This window comes from Bubalus kerabau, chromosome 2, assembly GCF_029407905.1.
Source record: "Bubalus kerabau isolate K-KA32 ecotype Philippines breed swamp buffalo chromosome 2, PCC_UOA_SB_1v2, whole genome shotgun sequence".
NCBI classification, from domain to species: Eukaryota; Metazoa; Chordata; class Mammalia; order Artiodactyla; family Bovidae; genus Bubalus; species Bubalus kerabau.
In genome coordinates, this window is record NC_073625.1 from 26993732 (window position 1) to 27013856 (window position 20125).

General features: G+C 36.5%; 1 long non-coding RNA gene across 1 annotated transcript in view; it reads left to right on the forward strand.

The window, feature by feature from the left end:
* Window positions 1–368: 368 nt before the first annotated feature.
* The window catches only part of LOC129644639 (uncharacterized), a 285309-nt gene continuing 265552 nt past the window's right edge, over window positions 369–20125 (forward strand). The window contains exon 1 of the long non-coding RNA XR_008710903.1: window positions 369–428. This is a non-coding gene — a long non-coding RNA (uncharacterized LOC129644639). The remainder of the gene's footprint in view (window positions 429–20125) is intronic.

Here is a 20125-nt window from a genome sequence, read left to right on the forward strand (position 1 = left end):
AAGTATGTAAGCACATACTGCCTTGGTGAGCGTGAGTAATAGAGAGCCTGTCACATGTGATGTAAGGCGGCGTGTGTCTAACTTGAGTGTGTCCATGAACCACCGGGAGATCTTCTGTAGACCACGCTTCGATCAGCAAGGATGGGAGTCAGAGCGTTGTGATGAGTGCTTAGAAGATAGTGTGAAGATTCCAATGCTGATTTTGGGCACTGGCTCACCCTCATAATAACCGTACTCTAGGACTTCTATTGCTTGCTGGAAAGAAACAAGCATTGTATGTGATATCTGTATTGAATATCTGCTGTGTTCTGGATATCGTCCTAGACACTAGAGATAAAAAGCAAATAACCCATTGTCTCTGTCTTACAGGAGCTTCCTTCACAAAGGACTCTGCATGAAGTTGATAGTGTCTCTTCTCGTCAGAATGGGTGAGTACTATCTCAAAGATGGTGAACTGAATACTGCCCAGTGAATTTGAGGGGGAAGACCACATTTACCCATACTCCCATATAAATACGACAGTAGAATATTCCAGCGCTACAAATGCTGCCTCTATTCTTCAGGATTACATCCATCACTGTGATTATAAACATTTCCTTCTTCCACCCGAATGTCCTTAAGTTTCGCAAAGATACAACCACAAAGAGCATTTTTGACATATTAATTATATATTCTTGATGCATGACAGTGTTATTTTTAAGTTTTCCTCCCAATTTATAGAATGTATTGATTAAAAGAAGAATGAGGTTTAACTGTGCATATCTATTACAAACTTCAGATATACTCTGTGAGCAGTTTTAAAACTTATTATGCTGTTACCTATTTGTATTCTGGAATCATGTTGGCTACCACTTCTTCCCTCTAACTTACATTAATTAGGCTACAAACAGAGATGAATAAGGCAGCTAGTGAATCAAGATGACTAGCAACAGGTGTAGTAGAATAGAAAATCAGTAACTATCAGAGTAAATATAAATTTATAAATTCAAACTGGGTGATAAAATAGCTCAAAAAGACCAATGAGAAACAAAAATCTAAATTAAGGTGGTTAAAAAGTAGTTCAAGTGATTCCCATCTGGTTTATGTACAAATGAGAATGAAGTATTTACATGTCACAGGTAGCTTCATAATGCTGACAGCAAAATCAATTGTTCTAGCAGATGCTGGAAAAATCTATGGCATCATAGAGTTCAAAGCTGATACCAAATCATAAATACAATATTCAAATCTAAAAGGGAGCACAGCTTGGAGAAATGTGTAGCACATGTGAACCGAAGTTCATTATTAATCTTATAGAGGTATTTACTTATCGATTTATTCTCATTCATTTTTTATTCATTCATTCATTTTTGTTCATGGGAAGATTCAAATCAGCATATACAATCACCCTGTAAGGGTTTCAAGTAGGGAAACAAGGGCATGGATATTTAAATATATTTAGGAGATGACCACATAACTTTTTCTCCTGTAATGTCTAGTGGTACAGTCTTCACAGACATAGACTGGATATCCTATCTTATGGGCTCTTGTCAGTATTTTCAAAATCAGATCATAAGTAATGGCTAAATTAGAGTATCTCTTACTGGCATCTCACTAAACCGCAGTCATGCTTTCCAACAGACCTCATAAAAAAATCATTGTTCTTGAGAAGCCTAGCACATTTACCCACCTCTCCAGATTCTTATACAAATTTAGTGTCAGTACGTATTTTATAGCCTCTTGCCACAAAGGTCACAAAGTACACACACATACACAAAATGTTTGTGATGCCTGAAGGCATTCCAAGTTCAAGATAAATAACACCTAACAATGTTAGAAAAGCTTGAGTTGGATGTGCCCATCAGGTAACAGAGGATGGATGTCATTGTAGACAGAATTTTCATTACAGGAAAAATGAGTACTGTTTGACAGACAATTCATTTTATGCTTTTCATGCCAAAATTATATCCCAAGAGTTATGTTTCAAAGTCATGAAAATGGGGAATACATTTAGACTTTCTAACTGAAAATAATAATAGTAAATAGCTCACCTTTAAGGGGGAGAAGGCAATGGCACCCCACTCCAGTACTGTTGCCCAGAAAATCCCATGGATGGAGGAGCCTGGTAGGCTGCAGTCCATGGGGTCGCTAAGAGTCAGACACGACTGAGCAACTTCACTTTCACTTTCCACTTTCATGTATTGGAGAAGGAAATGGCAACCCACTCCAGTGTTCTTGCCTGGAGAATCCCATGGACGGAGAAGCCTGGTAGGCTGCAGTCCATGGGGTCGCACAGAGTCGGACATGACTGAAGCGACTTAGCAGCAGCAGCAGCACCTTTGAGGAAATGTGATAAAAATATTAATGACTATCAAAACTTATTTGAAGCACAGGATTTGCAGTGATTTAAAATAAATATTCTTTATATAGAAGTAGATATTAATTTGTTGAGTGCAATTTAAAATTAGAGTGCTTTGGTAAATCATTCAGATGTCTGTATGTCAGAAAGATTACCCTTGTCTTTATTTATGATAAGAACTAAATTTCAAATCTTTAGAAAGCAAATAATATAGATCTTATGAGATAAATATCCTCAGTCTTTATTAACATTGATAGTATACATGCTTCAGAAGAGAAATCTCAATTCAAAGTGAAATATTTGATTTATACAGCCTAATCAGAAATTATGAGGATTAACCACCCATCCTCCTCCAAGATTTTAGAAATAATATATGGAAAATAACTCAGTTTCCTTTAAAGGTAACACTCACAGCTCCACATAACAAGTTAGAGATAAAAAATCTTAAGACATAGTTTGCCATGGGAATGAAGTTTCTTAAGTGCAGTTTCATGAAGGGGGCATATTCCTTAAAAGTTTTTTTGACCTGATTAAGAATCTCTTTCATTAACTATGGTGAATGCTTTTCACTAAAATGAGAAAGACTGGATTTGATTGGCTGAGTTTTGACTTCGCAGTGCTACTTGTGGATCTGCGGTTATATACATATATTTATACGTATTTTCTTTACTTATTCCAATGCCAATAGAGTATTTTACCATCCAGGGTCACTGAAAACTGGGTTAATTTCTAAAAATTAGGACTGCACCTGTGTCCAGTATTGTGTGTGTGTGTGTGTGTGTGTGTGTGTGTGTGTGTGTGTGCGCGCGCGCATGTGTAAGTGCTCTTCCTGGCCAATCAGCATCATTCTTCCAGATAGCGCTCTCTGTGTTGGGAAACACAGCAAATTACAGTTCCTGTAACAAGTCTTTCATAATTCTTCCAGAGAGGGACTGAATCTTTGTTGCAGTTGCTGTTTGAGACATCTTATGAAGGGACCTGATTGTCATGACTTTGTCAACAGCCTTTGTGACTGCTGGTCAGTGTTCCAGAGTAGGGAACTCGTTTGGCTCAGATCCCACACCCCCTCCCAGGTCAATGGTGCTGGAGAGGCAGGACAATGTTTTAACAGAGTGCAGTTAATAATAAAAGCATAATTTATATAACATACATATTATAAGAAATGAACCTTTAACATATTTGATATAAATTTTTTGATAGTTGTTTGCCTTTGGTGTTTTATACGGTAATATAATGTGTAATTATTCACATTTTACACAGTCTTTATGGTTTTTCTTTGACACTATCATTTTAAAAGATATCTATTCCAAGAAGAGAAAAAATACATCTAATTTTTTCTCTTCTTTCATTTTTTATATTTAACATTGGGGTTAATTTCAGGTAAAGTGTGAAATCATGATCTTACTTTCATTTTGTATTCTTCAATCAGTATTCAACACCATGAGTGAACAGTTATTCTGGTTTTACTGATCTGAAATGTTACCTTGTTTTTCCAGTAAATTCTTATACGTAGGTCTATTTCTGTGTTTTCTAGTTTCTTCCATGTATATGTTTATTCTTCTATCATTTCAAATTTGTTTAATTTCTAAAAGTTTTAGTAATTTTAGATATCCTATGGTATTATTTCATATTTATTCTTATTATGTATTCATTTACTAGATGAATTTAGAATCATTTGTCATGTTCCAAAATATTCTTGTTAAAAATTTATTTCAATTTAAATATAGATATTTGCGAGTTGACATACAAGATTAAAGAGTTAATATAATATAGTTTCCTATCAATAATGTGATAATACTCTAACTCAAATTTCATTTTGTGATGTTTAGTCAGAATTTATGTTTGACTTCCTTTTTATATGTCATGCCTTTCATTTTCTTGTCTCTTTTATTTCCTATATTTCATTTATATTTTCATTGTTTTCTACATTGTGTTGTCTCTTTTTATGTTGTCTCTTTTCTGTCTAGTGATTTGAAAAATATATAGCCCATTGCAATTTAAAAATTTTTAAAAATACTTAAAAATAATGTATTTTTTAAGAGTGGTTTTAGGTTCACAGCTAAATTGAGTAGAAAATACAGAGAGGTCTCAGATTCCTGCCTCCACACACATGTAACCTCCTGTACCACATGGTACATTTGTTATAAAAGATGGACCTACATTAACACATCATTATCACCTGAAGTCATTAGTGTTCCTTCTTGATGTGGTACATTCTATTGGTTTTGACAAATGTTTAATGACAGCAGAATATTATTCAGATAGAAATGATCTATCAAGCCATGAAAAGATACAGAAGAAACTTAAATGCATATTACTTAGTGAGAGAAGACAATCATGAAAAGCTACATATTATATGATTCTAAGGATAATACATTTTGGAAGAGGCAAAACAACGGAGAGAGTACAAAATTCAGTGGTTGCCAGAGGTTAGCATCACTTGCAGACATGAATAGGCAGAGTATAGAGGATTTTTAGAGCAGCAACACTGTATAATACAGTGTGCATACATAGTGTTACACATTTGTCAAGCCCTTTTGATTTTTAATTGTATTTTTGTTTTAAAAACCATTTGAAAATTTTCTGCAATTATTGCCATCATGAATGTAACTAGTTGGCTCCCAGCAGATGTAATTGGACTCAGCTATTGTGTAGCTCCAAGGTGGACTCAATAGCTATTTTCTCAATAGGAGACAAATCTGATCTCTAACAATAGAATCACTTCTCAACATTGAATCAGGGCACAGGGGCCTAATCAGCTCAAAGAGGTCTCTCTTCTTTCTCCACAAATGGCTCAGTTTTTAAAGACTTTGTGAGACAGTCAAGACTGTATTAACACTAACACCCAAAATATTCTCTTGCTGCTTATTTCTTGAAGACTTTCCAAAGATCTAATTGTTCTAAAAAATCATATAATAGTCTGTGTGACTGATTCATTATATAAAACATCAATTTTCAACTCAGTCCTTCCTCCCCTGCCCTATCAAATCTGTATTACTCATCATAGAATGTTTTAAAGACTATAATTTTTCATGCCAGTTTATCACTACTCTGTACTATGCATCAGATAGTTAAGCAGGTACAGAGGAAATTCGCTGTGCACTGAGTGTTAAGGTGAAAATTCATCTTAAGGTGTAACAGAGAATTATAGCTTGGCTCAAGGATCCCTTAAGATGATCCCAAAGAATAAACCAGGTTTCACTTAAAAGACTCTCTGCCCCTTAAATATTTCGATTTACACAATTCACAATCCAAACCTTGATTTCAGACCTGACCTTACCAGGTTTTCCCTTTCTATTTGGTTTTGCAACCATATAGACCATCTGTTTCCACTTCAAGGCCAACACGGATGCAAGATTCTGCTCCATCAGTGGCTCTTTTACCAGGTATAACAATAATTTTGTTATTTTTTTTTTCTGAAGAATTAGAATTTTCTGGGAAAGAGTCAGACCTACTATACGTGGCCTAAAATTTTTCCTGCTTCTGCCTTTGGTCTGGGGCCTGTTTGCACTTCCCTTCCTCCACCCTAACAACTTCTGCTCCTTACATGGTGCCTGCCTCCCAATACACAACCCAATAGGAGGGTGTGTTCAGGCCTTCCTCCATCTGCTGCTTTTGTAGGGGAGTAACCCTTCCAATCCCAAAGAAAGGCAATGCCAAAGAATGCTCAAACTACCACACAATTGCACTCATCTCACACGCTAGTAAAGTAATGCTCAAAATTCTCCATATTGCTTCAGCAATATGTGAACCGTGAACTTCCAGATGTTCAAGCTGGTTTTAGAAAAGGCAGAGGAACCAGAGACCAAATTGCCAACACCCGCTGGATCATCGAAAAAGCAAGAGAGTTCCAGAAAAACATCTATTTCCGCTTTATTGACTATGCCAAAGCCTTTGACTGTGTGGGTCACAATAAACTGGAAAATTCTGAAAGAGATGGGAATACCAGACCACCTGACCTGCCTCTTGAGAAATCTGTATGCAGGTCAGGAAGCAACAGTTAGAACTGGACATGGAACAACAGACTGGTTCCAAATAGGAAAAGGAGTACGTCAAGCCTGTATATTGTCACTCTGCTTATTTAACTTATATGCAGAGTACATCATGAGAAACGCTGGGCTGGAAGAAGCACAAGTTGGAATCCAGATTGCCAGGAGAAATATCAATAACCTCAGATATGCAGATGACACCACCCTTATGGCAGAAAGTGAAGAGGAACTCAAAAGCCTCTTGGTGAAAGTGAAAGAGGAGATTGAAAAAGTTGGCTTAAAACGCAACATTCAGAAAACAAAGATCATGGCATCCGGTCCCATCACTTCATGGGAAATAGATGGGGAAACAGTGGAAACAGTGTCAGACTTTATTTTTGGGGGCTCCAAAATCACTGCAGATGGTGACTGCAGCCATGAAATTAAAAGACACTTACTCCTTGGAAGAAAAGTTGTGACCAACCTAGATAGCATATTGAAAAGCAGAGATATTACTTTGCCAACAAAGGTCCGTCTAGTCAAGGCTATGGTTTTTCCTGTGGTCATGTATGGATGTGAGAGTTGGACTATAAAGAAAGCTGAGTGCCGAAGAATTGATGCTTTTGAAGTGTGGTGTTGGAGAAGACTCTTGAGAGTCCCTTGGACTGCAAGGAGATCCAACCAGTCCTTTCTGAAGGAGATCAGCCTTGGGATTTCTTTGGAGGGAATGATGCTAAAGCTGAAACTCCAGTACTTTGGCCACCTCATTGGAAGAGCTGACTCATTGGAAAAGACTCTGGTGCTGGGAGGGATTGGGGGCAAGAGGAGAAGGGGACGACAGAGGATGAGATGGCTGGATGGCATCACCGACTCAATGGACGTGAGTCTGAGTGAACTCCGGGAGTTGGTGATGGACAGGGAGGCCTGGCGTGGTGTGATTCATGGGGTCGCAGAGTCGGACATGACTGAGCGACTGAACTGAACTGAACTGAACCCTTCCAAGGTTGCCTATTTTTCAAAGTCCTTCAAAGCATTATAATGAATTTTTGGGTAAATGTTTTCCATTTCACAGAAGTACAATTAAAAAGTAATTCTTCTCACTCATAACCCATATATTTCAGTATAGATCCATTTCATAGTCACAAAATCTCCCTCAGTTGTATTTCTAATTTGGAAGTGCATGTACAAAAACTTTTGCTTCCAGCAACATATGGTTTTGGTCCCTAAAATCATGATTTAAGAGCTAATATTTTATTTCTTGGGTTGGAAAACTGTTTATATTAGCCTTTGAATATATGTCAACCAAGGCATACAAGCTTTCATTTGACACCATTATAAAGAACACATGTCATGCATCATTTCTGTATTTTTAAAGCTTTTATTTAATTATATATTAAAATAATAGATGATTTAACAAGTAGTTTCCACCTATCTGATATAAGATTTAAAAATATACTGTAAAAGTCAGAATAAAATATATTTCAGAGTACATTTTAATGAAACATTTTGAATCAAGTTTCATGTTGACTACAATGTATCCTTTGGCCCATTTCTAGAGCAGATTTGTATATAGATGGCAGTTGTCAGGAGACAAGAGTTATGATTGTGCTCTAAAATTTATTTTACTACAGACATAAACTCTAGAAAATTTTTATAATGTACTTTTCCCAATTGGTTTCCACTATGAACTGTGCATTTTGAAATACCATGAGTATTTTAAAGTCTGTAAAGGAGTGAAAAGAAAGATTTACTTCTCCCAAATGTAGCTTGTCATAGATCCTCCACATTTGTAAATGGACTCTGGTATTTAAGAAAATGAGTTTTGTCTAAAGTATCTTTTTGTTGTTATCAGCATTTTGCATTATATTTTACCTTTCTCTTAGACAGTCTGCTGAGTTGGCACCTGTTGTGGGTCAGGTTATTCTAGGTGCTGGGACATACCAAGACCAAAACAAAGACTGTCCTCATGGAGTTCACTTTCTAGTGGGAAAGATGGATAACAAACATGAAACAAAGTAAAACAGGATATATTAGATTGTGTTAGGTAAATGGAGAAAAATAAAGGAGGCAGAGATGTAGATTGGATGGCGGAGACTTAGGCTAATTTATATTGAGTTGTCAAGGTTTTATAGACAGTGGTCACCCTGATAGGATGATACTGAGTATAAAGGAAATAATAAGCCAAGTAGATTATCCAGGAAAAGAATATCCCTGAATGGCCCTGGGGGAGGGCTCTGCTTGCTACTTTTAGGACTAGTAAGAGCCTCAGTGGGGCTTTTAGAGTGCTGCCCTGTATAAGTGGTTTAACTTGTCCAGGACACAGTTTGCTTCCATGGTAAATAAGAACCATGTTAGCTGAGTCAACTCTATGTCTGTAAACTTCTTAAATGACCAACAGTACAGAAGAATAAAAGAGGCTAGTTCAGGATTCAAATGGCTTCTGCTTTTACCCAGGAGCATAGAGAAATGAAGGCAAGGGAATCAGGTGGTGAAAGATTCAAATTGATGCTCTCTGATAATCTGTGTGGAAGGAGGGTAGGCACTAGCTTTTTTTCTTTTTGGTGGTTTAAATTTGTGTCATCAATGGCAAAGTCAAAGGGGGAAATGTCTCATGTGATTTTTCTCACCACAAGCAGCAACAACAATAAAATCATTGGTGACTTTGACTGCTCTTCAGTCTCACTCTAGGCAATTGATCACAAATTGCTTACACCTTCAAAACATAGCCAAAACTTGTTCCTTTTTCATGCATTCCACCCTTACAAAGATGATCTAAATCACTATTCTTTTTTTATATGAATAATTGCAGTAGTTTTTAAATTTTTTCCTGTTTCTAAAGGTTCATCAATATTACTATCTCAGAGTAAGTCCCGAATCTCCCAATGTCCTACCTAGACCTTCATTTGCCACCACCACCTATCAGATTTCATTCCTACCACTCATTCATTAGACTTCCCTGGTGGCTCAGAAGGTAAAGCATCTGCTGACCGTGTGGGAGACCTGGGTTCGATCCCTGGGTCAGGAAGATCCTCTGGAGAAGGCAATGGCAACCCACTCCAGTACTCTTGCCTGGAAAATCCCATGGATGGAGGAGCCTGGGGGGCTATAGTTCATGGGGTCGCAAAGAGTTGGACACGACTGAGTGACTTCACTTTATTTTACTCACTCATTGACTCTGATCTCTTCCATTCTTAAATAACAAGCAGTGTTGTGCTTAGGGCTTCTGTAGTTACTATTCTCTGCTGGAAATGCTTTTTCCATAGATGTCCATTGACTTCCTCCCTTCCTATGTGTCTCTCCGGTGTTACCTTATCTGAGGCTTTGCCTGACTGCCCTGTTACATAGCACTGCTTATCTCCTTGTTTACCATGGTAATAATCACCACATTACCCAGTATTTGTTGACATTTTGTTTAGGTATTGTGTGCTATTTAGTACTTACCCAAAGGAGTTAACAACTTATGTTCACACAAAATCCTGCACACGAGTATTTATAGCAGATTTATTTATAACTGGCAAAAATGGGAAGCAACTAAGATGTCTTTCAATAGGTGAATGGGTAAGCGAACTGCAGTATGGCCATATAATGGAACACTATTCAATGATAAGAAGAAACAATCTATCAAGGCACAAACAGATATGGAAGAAACTTATTGCATTATGTCAAGTGGAAGAAGCCAGTGGTGTAAGGCTACACACGATATGAAATTCTGGAAAAGGCAAAACTAGAGACAGTAAATAGATCAGTTGTTGCTATGAGTTCAGAAAAAAGAAAACAAGGGATGAAGAGGTAGAACATGGTATTTTTAGGACAGTGAAATTCTTCTGTATGATAATGTAATGGTGGATACATAACAGTTTACGTTGGTCAAAACCCATAAAACTGTACAATACAAAGAATGAATTGATGTAAATTATAGATCTTAGTTAATACTAATGTATCACTATTTATTTATCAATTATAACAAATATACCACACTCATAAAAGATGTTAGGAATAGAGGAAACTGGGGGTGGAGGAGTGGGAGAAATGAAGTATATTAGAACTTTATAATTTTTGTGTAATTTTTTGCTAAACCTAAAGCTATATTAAACATAAATTGTATTAATTAAAAAAATTCATATTTCCACCAATATAAGCATACTTATTACTAGCATATATAAAGTTATAATAGAATCTAGAAGGAAAAGGAACAGTTCAGTCGCTCAGTAGCATCTGACTCTTTGTCACCCCATGAACCGCAGCACGCCAGGTCTCCCTGTCTAACACCAACTCCCAGAGTTTACCCAAACCCACGTCCACTGAGTTGGTGATGCCATCCAACCATCTCATCTTCTGTCGTCCCCTTCTCCTCCTGCCCTCAATCTTTCCCAGCATCAGGGTCTTTTCCAATGAGTCAGCTCTTCACATCAGGTGGCCAAAGTATTGGAGTTTCAGCTTCATCAGTCCTTCCAATGAACACCCAGGACTGATCTCCTTTAGGGTGGATTGGTTGGATCTCCTTGCAGTCCAAGGGACTCTCAAGAGTCTTCTCCAACACCACACTTCAAAAGCATCAATTCTTTGGCTCAGCTTTCTTTATAATCCAACTCTCACTTCCATACATGACCACTGGAAAAACCATAGTCTTGACTAGATGGACCTTTGTTGACAAAGTAATGTCTCTACTTTTTTAATATGCTGTCTAGGTTGGTCATAACTTTCCTTCCAAGGAGTAAGCATCTTTTAATTTCATGGCTGAAATCACCAACTGCAGTGATTTTGGAGCCAAAAAAATAAAGTCAGCCACTGTTTCCCTATCTATTTGCCATGAAGCAATGGGACCAGATGCCATGATCTTTGTTTTTGAATGTTGAGCTTTAAGCCAACTTTTTCACTCTCCTCTTTCACTTTCATCAAGAGGCTTTTAGTTCCTCTTCACTTTCTGCCATAAGGGTGGTGTCATATGCATATCTAAGGTTATTATTTCTCCCGGCAATCTTGATTTCAGCTTGTGCTTCCTCCAGCCTAGTGTTTCTCATGATGTACTCTGCATAGAAGTTAAATAAGCAGGGTGACAATATACAGCCTTGACGTACTCCTTTTCCTATTTGGAACCAGTCTGTTGTTCCATGTCCAGTTCTAACTGTTGCTTCCTGACCTGCATACAGATTTCTCAAGAGGCAGGTCAGGTGGTCTGGTAGTCCCATCTCTGTCAGAATTTTCCACAGTTTATTGTGATCCACACAGTCAAAGGCTTTGGCATAGTCAATAAAGCAGAAATAGATGTTTTTCTGGAACTCTCTCGCTTTTTCAATGATCCAGTGGATGTTGGCAGTACTATAACAAAAAAAAAATTGAAAAGGCAGTAGAGACTGTTGGAATTTGAGTGTATACCTGTGTGTTCAGATTTTCTAATTTTTCATTTTTTCATTGTGGGAACACAATAGATACAGTATCAGCTCATTTTAATATTAGGATTAAATATTTAATTGCATGTATGTTGTGTTTTTCCTTGACTACACTTTTTGAGAGCAAAGAGTATTTCTTGGTCATCTCAGTATTCTCTTTGAGTGACATCGTGATAAGGTATATAACTGGATAAAAAATATTTATTGAGCAAACAAAAGTCCCCATAATAAAACATAGATCATGAAGGTCATTTGCCATTATACCATTATATAAGTATTATAAATGTTTATAATAAATCTTATTGTTATCACAGAATTGTATAATATTTATTCCAAAAACTGTATAACATCAAAACTATTTGAATATTATTCAGTAAAGTTTTGAAAGCCCGCCTCTCCCTTACTGTGATATCATTTGGCCTTATTGATAAGGAAAATCTCATATGAATCAAATATATACTTATACAACTCTTTTAGCTATGTAATTTTATTTTTAAAATATTTGTGTGGATCACAATAAACTGTGGGAAATTCTGAAAGAGATGGGAATACCAGACCACCTGACCTGCCTCTTGAGAAATCTGTATGCAGGTCAGAAAGCAACAGTTAGAACTGGACATGGAACAACAGACTGGTTCCAAATAGGAAAAGGAGTACGTCAAGCCTGTATATTTTCACCCTGCTTATTTAACTTATATGCAGAGTACATCATGAGAAACGCTGGGCTGGAGGAAGCACAAGTTGGAATCAAGATTGCTGGGAGAAATATCAATAACCTCAGATATGTAGATGACACCACCCTTATGGCAGAAAGTGAAGAGGAACTAAAGAGTCTCTTGATGAGAGTGAAAGAGGAGAGTGAAAAAGTTGGCTTAAAGCTCAATACTCAAAAAACGAAGATCATGGCATCTGGTCCCATCGCTTCATGGCAAATAGATGGGGAAACAGTGTCAGACTTTATTTTTTTGGGCCCCAAAATCACTGCAGACGATGATTTCAGCCATGAAATTAAAAGACGCTTACTCCTTGGAAGGAAAGTTATGACCAACCTAGACAGCATATTAAAAAGCAGAGACATTACTTTGTCAACAAAGGTCCGTCTAGTCAAGTCTATGGTTTTTCCAGTGGTCATGTATGGATGCGAGAGTTGCACTGTGAAGGAAAGCTGAGCGCCGAAGAATTGATGCTTTTGAACTGTGGTGTTGGAGAAGACTCTTGAGAGTCCCTTGGAGTGCAAGGAGATCCAACCAGTCCATCCTAAAGGAGATCAGTCCTGAGTGTTCATTGGAAGGACCGATGCTGAAGCAGAAACTCCAATACTTTGACCACCTCATGCGAAGAGTTGACTGAATGGAAAAGACTGTAATGTTGGGAAGGATTTGGGGGCAGGAGGAGAAGCAGACGACAGAGGATGAAATGGCTGGATGGCATCACCGGCTCGATGGACATGAGTTTGGGTAAACTCCAGGAGTTGGTGATGGACAGGGAGGCCTGGCGTGCTGTGATTCGTGGGGTCGCAAAGAGTCGGACACAACTGAGCAACTGAACCGAAGTATGAACAATTTCTAGATTTGTTAGGTTTACTCCGTTTTTATAAGTTAAAGGTAAGCACTGAAGACACCTTCATTTCAATTTTTATTTTTAAAGAGTGGGCTCAATTTTATTTATAAATAATTTATATATAGCTAGCATCATTTGGGGAAGGGGGAGTTTTGGTGATATTTATCTGAATGCCTCTTAGTGAGCTAAGGGGTCGTACAGAGCAGACTTGGGATAGAAAGAACATTCCAAGTAACTAATTTCCTCACTTTATACAGGAAAGTAGCAGTGGAAGAATCAAAGAGTGCTTTTTCTCCACGTGGGAAAGTACATGACTTTTCCCCCAGGCAAAAGCCTGCATAAGGTTCTTTTCAGCAAAGGGCAAGTATGACTTCAGTAGAGTCATTTTCTAAAAGGCCAGGAAATAGCTGCTCATTTTCCCCCTACTACCTTGCTCTAGTTACTCTATATTTGAAAAGGTGAAATAAAAGTTGGCGCGTTTATGCGAGGGCCATGCCAAAGTGCTTCTGGCCTTATTGCTCTCCTGCTTCCCTGAGCCATTTTCTCTTGTGCTTGCTCAACACTCTGCCACTCTTTCTGTCTCAGAGACATCTGAACAAACTGGGACTCTCTTTAAAATTGTTTTTGTATTTTTTAATAGCTTAATTAGGTGTACTTAAATAAAAATTGTGTATATTCAAGGTGGGGAATGTTCTGATATGCATATACATGGTGAAATATGTGTCACAGTTGAGCTGTTTCACATATGCATCCCCTCGCATGGTGATGACTGTGTACATGTGTACATGTGGTTTGAACAGTTAAGATGAGAACTGGGCCTCTTTTACCATTCTAACCCTTCCAGTGCTTTCCATTGTCCTTTAGCCCCCTCTAGATAGGAAGGGTAAGAATTTTGTGCATTTGATCAGTGCTTCAAACTTGGGTTTATGAATGAGAATATTGGTTTATTGGTTCTCATCACCAGAGCATCCATTGTGCCTCTCACTAAGACAAGAAGAACCTGAGACTTCCCTTTTAAAAGCCCATCATACTTAATTTTCTATACTTTAAGAACTTCTTTAATAAAGTGATTTTTTTTTCTGCTTTGGAGAAGCCTTGAAAATAAAAACTAGATGTTTGGGAAAAGCATAGCCCGAAGAATGAGGTAGTGAGCATTTTGTTGTTGTTCAGTCATTAAGTCGTGAAGTGATGGGACCAGATGCCATGATCTTGGTTTTTGGAATGGCGAGTTTTGAGCCAGCTTTTTCACTCTCCTCTTTCACCTCATCAAGAGGCTCTTTAGTTCCTCTTCACTTTCTGCCACTATGGTGGTATCATCTGCCTGTCTCAGGTTGATGATATTTCTCCTGGCAATCTTGATTTCAGCTGTGCTTCATCCAGCCCAGCATTTCACAGGATGTACTCTGCATAGACATTAAATAAGCAGGATGAACATAGGTAAATACGTATAAGTAAATTGATAATGTAAGCCCAAGATGGGCAGAATTTTCTCTTTTTTTTTTTTTTTAACTGATATAGCTGTACAACTTAGAATATCATCCAGTGTATAGTAACTACTTGAAAAATATTTTTAGGAATGAATTAAATAAAACCAAACCTAGATCCTCTTTGGCTAACTGACAATGGGGAAAATCTTTCTGCTTCGAGATAATGAAGAAGGAGCGAAGGCAGCCCTTCTCCTCTGATGCTTCTCCTTTCATTTGTTGAAGAAACAAGTGTGTGAGCATCCTGACAGAGGGTGACAGGGCCCAGCTGTCTACATAGAGGCTGCACCATCTAGACCTCAGCAGCCCAGCTAATTTAGGGTCTTAACCTTGCTTCTGGCAATGAGTACAAATTTGCATGGATAATTGTGAGTTATCTGTAATTATTTTAAAACCCATTATTTACTTTGTATTTTGTCTTTCTCTTATTCCTTCTAGACAAGAGAAATCAGAGTCCTCCCCCCAAATTACATGCAAGTGTTACTATTTAGGATCTGGCCTTTTTTTTTATGAAATAGCATAGAGTATTTGACTGTTAGTTGTACCCCCAGCAGTTCTGTTACTACTTCTTAAAAAAATTGTTGCTGGGTTTCAAACATGCATCATTCTGATCAAATGTAAAATCATTTGAGACACCATGACAGGTCTAGCACCAAATGATGGTAATATAGAAATAATTATTAAATTGTCACTTAGAATAGTAACAGATGCTGAGCAAGGAATAAAGTCAAGTCTTGCTTTTGAGACTGTATTCTAATTGCTCTCTTATCTTTGAATGTATAGGAGTGTGTATCTTATGTCTAGGGGGTTATGAGTTTTAGAAATAAAAGTTATTAACTTGAACTGCACAAAGTATTACAAATGTGAAAGTGGATGTTTCCCTCATTCCATACATAATTTCTAATAAAATTCATGATGGTGATACTGAGTTGAACACAACTTACTTCCAAAAGGTAATAAGCTTATGGTAGATATGCTATAGTCAAGCCAAAGAAACAAAAAATTTGTAATTGTAGATCGAAGACTTACCTTAATACTTTAATGTGTGCATGCACATATAGATTATGCAGATAAAGTACAAGTAATAAAAAGCAGTGCTTTAGAATTGATTTAATTTCTATGTTTGCAAAATGTTTATTTCTATGACCTAAAAACTAAAAGTTTCCAACTTATCATGATCCCAAATATGAGAAACAAGAAGTTGCTTATAATTAATGCTGGAATGATGTAATTGGCTGCTCTTTGAGGTACACCTGTTTAATTTACAATCTATTCAACCACCCTAGTGGTGCAAGCACATAGCGATCATTTTTTTTTAACCTCTAAACTGAAACTTTAAATAGTGTAAATATTTATGGATCTCTTGCAGCTCCCAACCTGGCAAGGTTTGTGCAGATCTGATTGAGCATTGTTGAGGAAAAGGATGGGTGTGGAGAAGGAGAGAGAGAAAGAGAATTTAAAATTGACAGTATATTCAGAATAGAAAGTTGGACTCGCTGAAATTTTCAAAGAATGCCTAACTGTATGTTAAAAGTGATTTGTCTGCTTTATAATTTTAAAGTATTAATTTACATATATAACATGTATATATTTGGGCTTCCCTGGTAGCTCAGACAGTAAAGAGTCTGCCTGCAATGCAGGTGACCCAGGGTCGATTCCTGGGTCAGGAAGATCCCCTAGAGAGGGAAATGGCAACCCACTCCAATATTCCTGCCTGGAAAAATCACATGGATGGAGGAGCCTGGTGGGCTACACCCCATGGGGTTGCAAAGAGGTGGACACGACTGAGCGACTAAAACACATGTATTAATTCTGTGCCAATTTTAGTGTAAAAACTCATTATTTTTGAAATTGATTTTTCTTATTAAGAACTTAGTGTTTAGTGAGAAATTTAGGTTTCTATTCAACTGAGAGTGTAATAACCATGATATACTAAGAAAGGTTGTATTTTATTAGTATAGTATAATTTTTAATATCCAAAAGGCTATTACATATAAATCTCATTTATTTGGCACTATCACGTTTTATCATAGGAAGAGCAAGTATTGATGTTTTTAACAAAATAAAGTTTTAAGGCATATATCCAATCTTATTAACAAAGAGGTGCTAATTGATTGGATTAAGAAAAAATATAACAAAACTAGCATCTATGAAGCAGGTTCTATGTGCTCTGCTTTCAAAATGGCACTCTAATGATGGAATTTTTCTCCCCATTTTACCTGTTTGAGAGATAGAACTGGAAGTTAAACAAAAATATTTATATCTGATTTCTGTTGATTTTCATTCTACCAAACATTTTTGCTTATTCCTATTAGAGTTTTTACATATGAACTTGAGTTATAACTTAGATATACTTGCCATACAGAGAAATAGACTATTGAGTTATTGATATTTTTAGAGTCCTGAGAACTGGGCTGGAATATATGAACTTTTTGTCCTGAAAGCCCTGAAAAAAACATATTTTAAGATAGGAGAAAGAATTTTAATTTTAACCCTTTTGGAAATTTTGATACATCTCAAACCATTAACATTTCAACATTTTAAATTTCCAAGTAAGTTTCCTTTTCTTTTTTAAAATTCCTCTGTCATCCTGTTTATAATTCTTACTCTTTTATGGATCTTGGAACTCTGAATCTTACCACATCCTTCAGTCAGGGATGGGAGGGGTACGTGGACTCTGGCATGATTCAGGATGCTTTTAGTCTATGTTGATGCATATAGTTGCAGTGAGTTCACATTTCACAGCTTACACACTTTAGTTTAGGGGGAAAAATGTAGATTTGTTTTTCTATATCAATTTGATTTATAATATTAACTGCTATTCTATTTTGGTGGCTAAGAGTTTAATCTCATGTACTTCTGGGTAAACGCAGTCAATTCCAGTTTCTTCCTGGAATTCAATTTACATTTTGGAGAGTTTTATTAGAAATGTCAGTGTTTGGAGAAGTGAAGGCTGCTTGATTCAGGTGTCATCTCTTCATATTGGCATAGAATAAGATATACCTTTTTTTTATCTGATCCTTGGTTTCTTTCATTAGCCAGTCTGGCATATTTTACCAGATTCTGAGTTCAATAATTCTCACAATACAGCCTATACCAGGGATGCAAAGCTTTGTCTAATCCTATGGATTTATAACTTTTCCCTCTATCCTCAGTACAGAGAATCTTCATTTCCTTTGGGGTAGAAAAGTGACTTTCATTTTGCCATGCATTCTTCTTAATCTCTTATTTATAAATTAACTTTTGTTTCTTGAGTTCTTCCTTGTTCTAGTATTCAGTTTTCAAAGAGATTTGAGAAACCTTGTCTCCCATATAAAATGTCTTTACAGTGAGTTTTAAAATTTTTTTGAAGAAAAAGCCAACAGTAGTCTTGCTATACTCTTCCTCCTCTGAAGTAGAGTGTTACCTACAATTCATAGGTATAAGGATAAAAAATGAATTATTTAGAGGAAAATAGATTGCTTAAAACATTGCATTGCTCTGTTTATTAAAAAAAGGAAATTCTAAAAAGTAATGGTTTAAGGTATAACATTCACCTTCATGAAATGAATCAAAGCGACCATTTTAGAGTATGTTTTCAAAAGCATTGTAATTGGAGAAACCAACACTCCTCTCAGTTGATAGAATATCTAGGCAGAAAATCAGCAGGGATATAGAAGAACTCTTCAGCAAACAGGACATAATCCACATTCAGAACACATTATTTCACAACGACACAATTGACTTCTTTTCAAGTGCCCACAATGTGATAAACCAAAGTAGACCATGTCCTTGGTCATTAAAAAAAAAACAACTCCAACACATTTTTTTAAATTGAAATCATGCACAATATATTCTCTGACTACAAGTGAATCAAACTATAAAGATAACAGGAAGATTGTCAAACATTTGAAATCTAAACAACAAATTTATGAATAATTTATAAATTAAAAAGAAAGTCATAAGGGAAGAGAAAATATTGAACCAAATGAAAATAAAAATGAAACATACTAAAATTTTGGGGACACAGCTAAAGCAGTGCTGAGGGGAAAATTCTTAGCATTAAGTGAACATATTAGAAAAGGGAAAAGTCTCAAATCAGTAATCTATGACTCCAACTCAACAAACTAAAAAAATCAAAGGCAAAATACACTCAAAATAAGCAGAAAGTGTAAGCAACAACATACTTATAGAAAATCAATAAATCAAAAGTTGATTATTTGAAGACAACAGTAAAATCATCAAACTTCTAGCAGAACTTACAAAGTAAAAAAGAAACTATTAATATGAGAATGAAAGAGGACATATCACTAGATCTCTTGCAGATTTTTAAAGGACATCTGGAGATCAAATAGAATGATTTCTCAAAAAGTGCAAGTGCCCATAACTCACTTACTATGAAATAATTTAAATAGATTTATAAATTTTAAGAAATTTAAATTGTGAGTTGAAATCTTCCTCCCTGCCCACCCCCACAAAAAATTTCTTTGTCAAATGATTCACAGAGAAGTCTATAGACATTTAAAGCAGAATTAACACCAAGTTCACACAATCTGTACTAGAAAATAGAAAAATAAAGAGCTCTTCTAAACTTAATTCTGAGAGGAGTATTACTGTGATATCAACAATAGAAAAAAAATTAACACCATAAACTGAAGGCCAATATCCCTCATCAGTACAGATACAGAAGTTGTTCATAACAAATACAGTCAACAAATACAATTTAGAAATATATAAAGAGAATTATGTACCAAATCCAAGAGAGAATTTTTTCAGAGATGCAAGTCTGCATCATCATTAATAAATTAATTAGTGAAATCTACCTTAGCAATAGGCTAAAAAAAGTCACATGACCACATTCATTGATGCAAAATAAGCACTTGACAAAATACAGCACTTTCTTGATTAAAAAAGAAAATAAACCTCTCAAAAAGCTAGGAATAAAAAAAATGTCTTTGACTTGATGAGGAACACATAAAAAACCCTACAACTATCATACTTCTTGATGATGAAAAATTGAATGAATTTCCCTTAGTATTGCTGCTGCTGCTGCTGCTAAGTCACTTCAGTTGTGTCTGACTCTGTGCGGCCCCATAGATGGCAGCCCACCAGGCTCCCCCGTCCCTGGGATTCTCCAGGCAAGAACACTGGAGTGGGTTGCCATTTCCTTCTCCAATGCATGAAAGTGAAAAGTGAAAGTGAAGTCACTCAGTTGTGTCCGACTCTTCACGACTACATGGACTGCAGCCTACCAGGCTCCTCCATCCATGGGATTTTCCAGGCAAGAGGACTGGAGTGGGGTGCCGTTGCCTTTGCACGTTCAATGCAATCCCTATCAAAATATCAAGGGCAGTTTTAGAAGAACTAGAACAAATAATTTAAAATTTTGTATGGAAATAGAAAAGG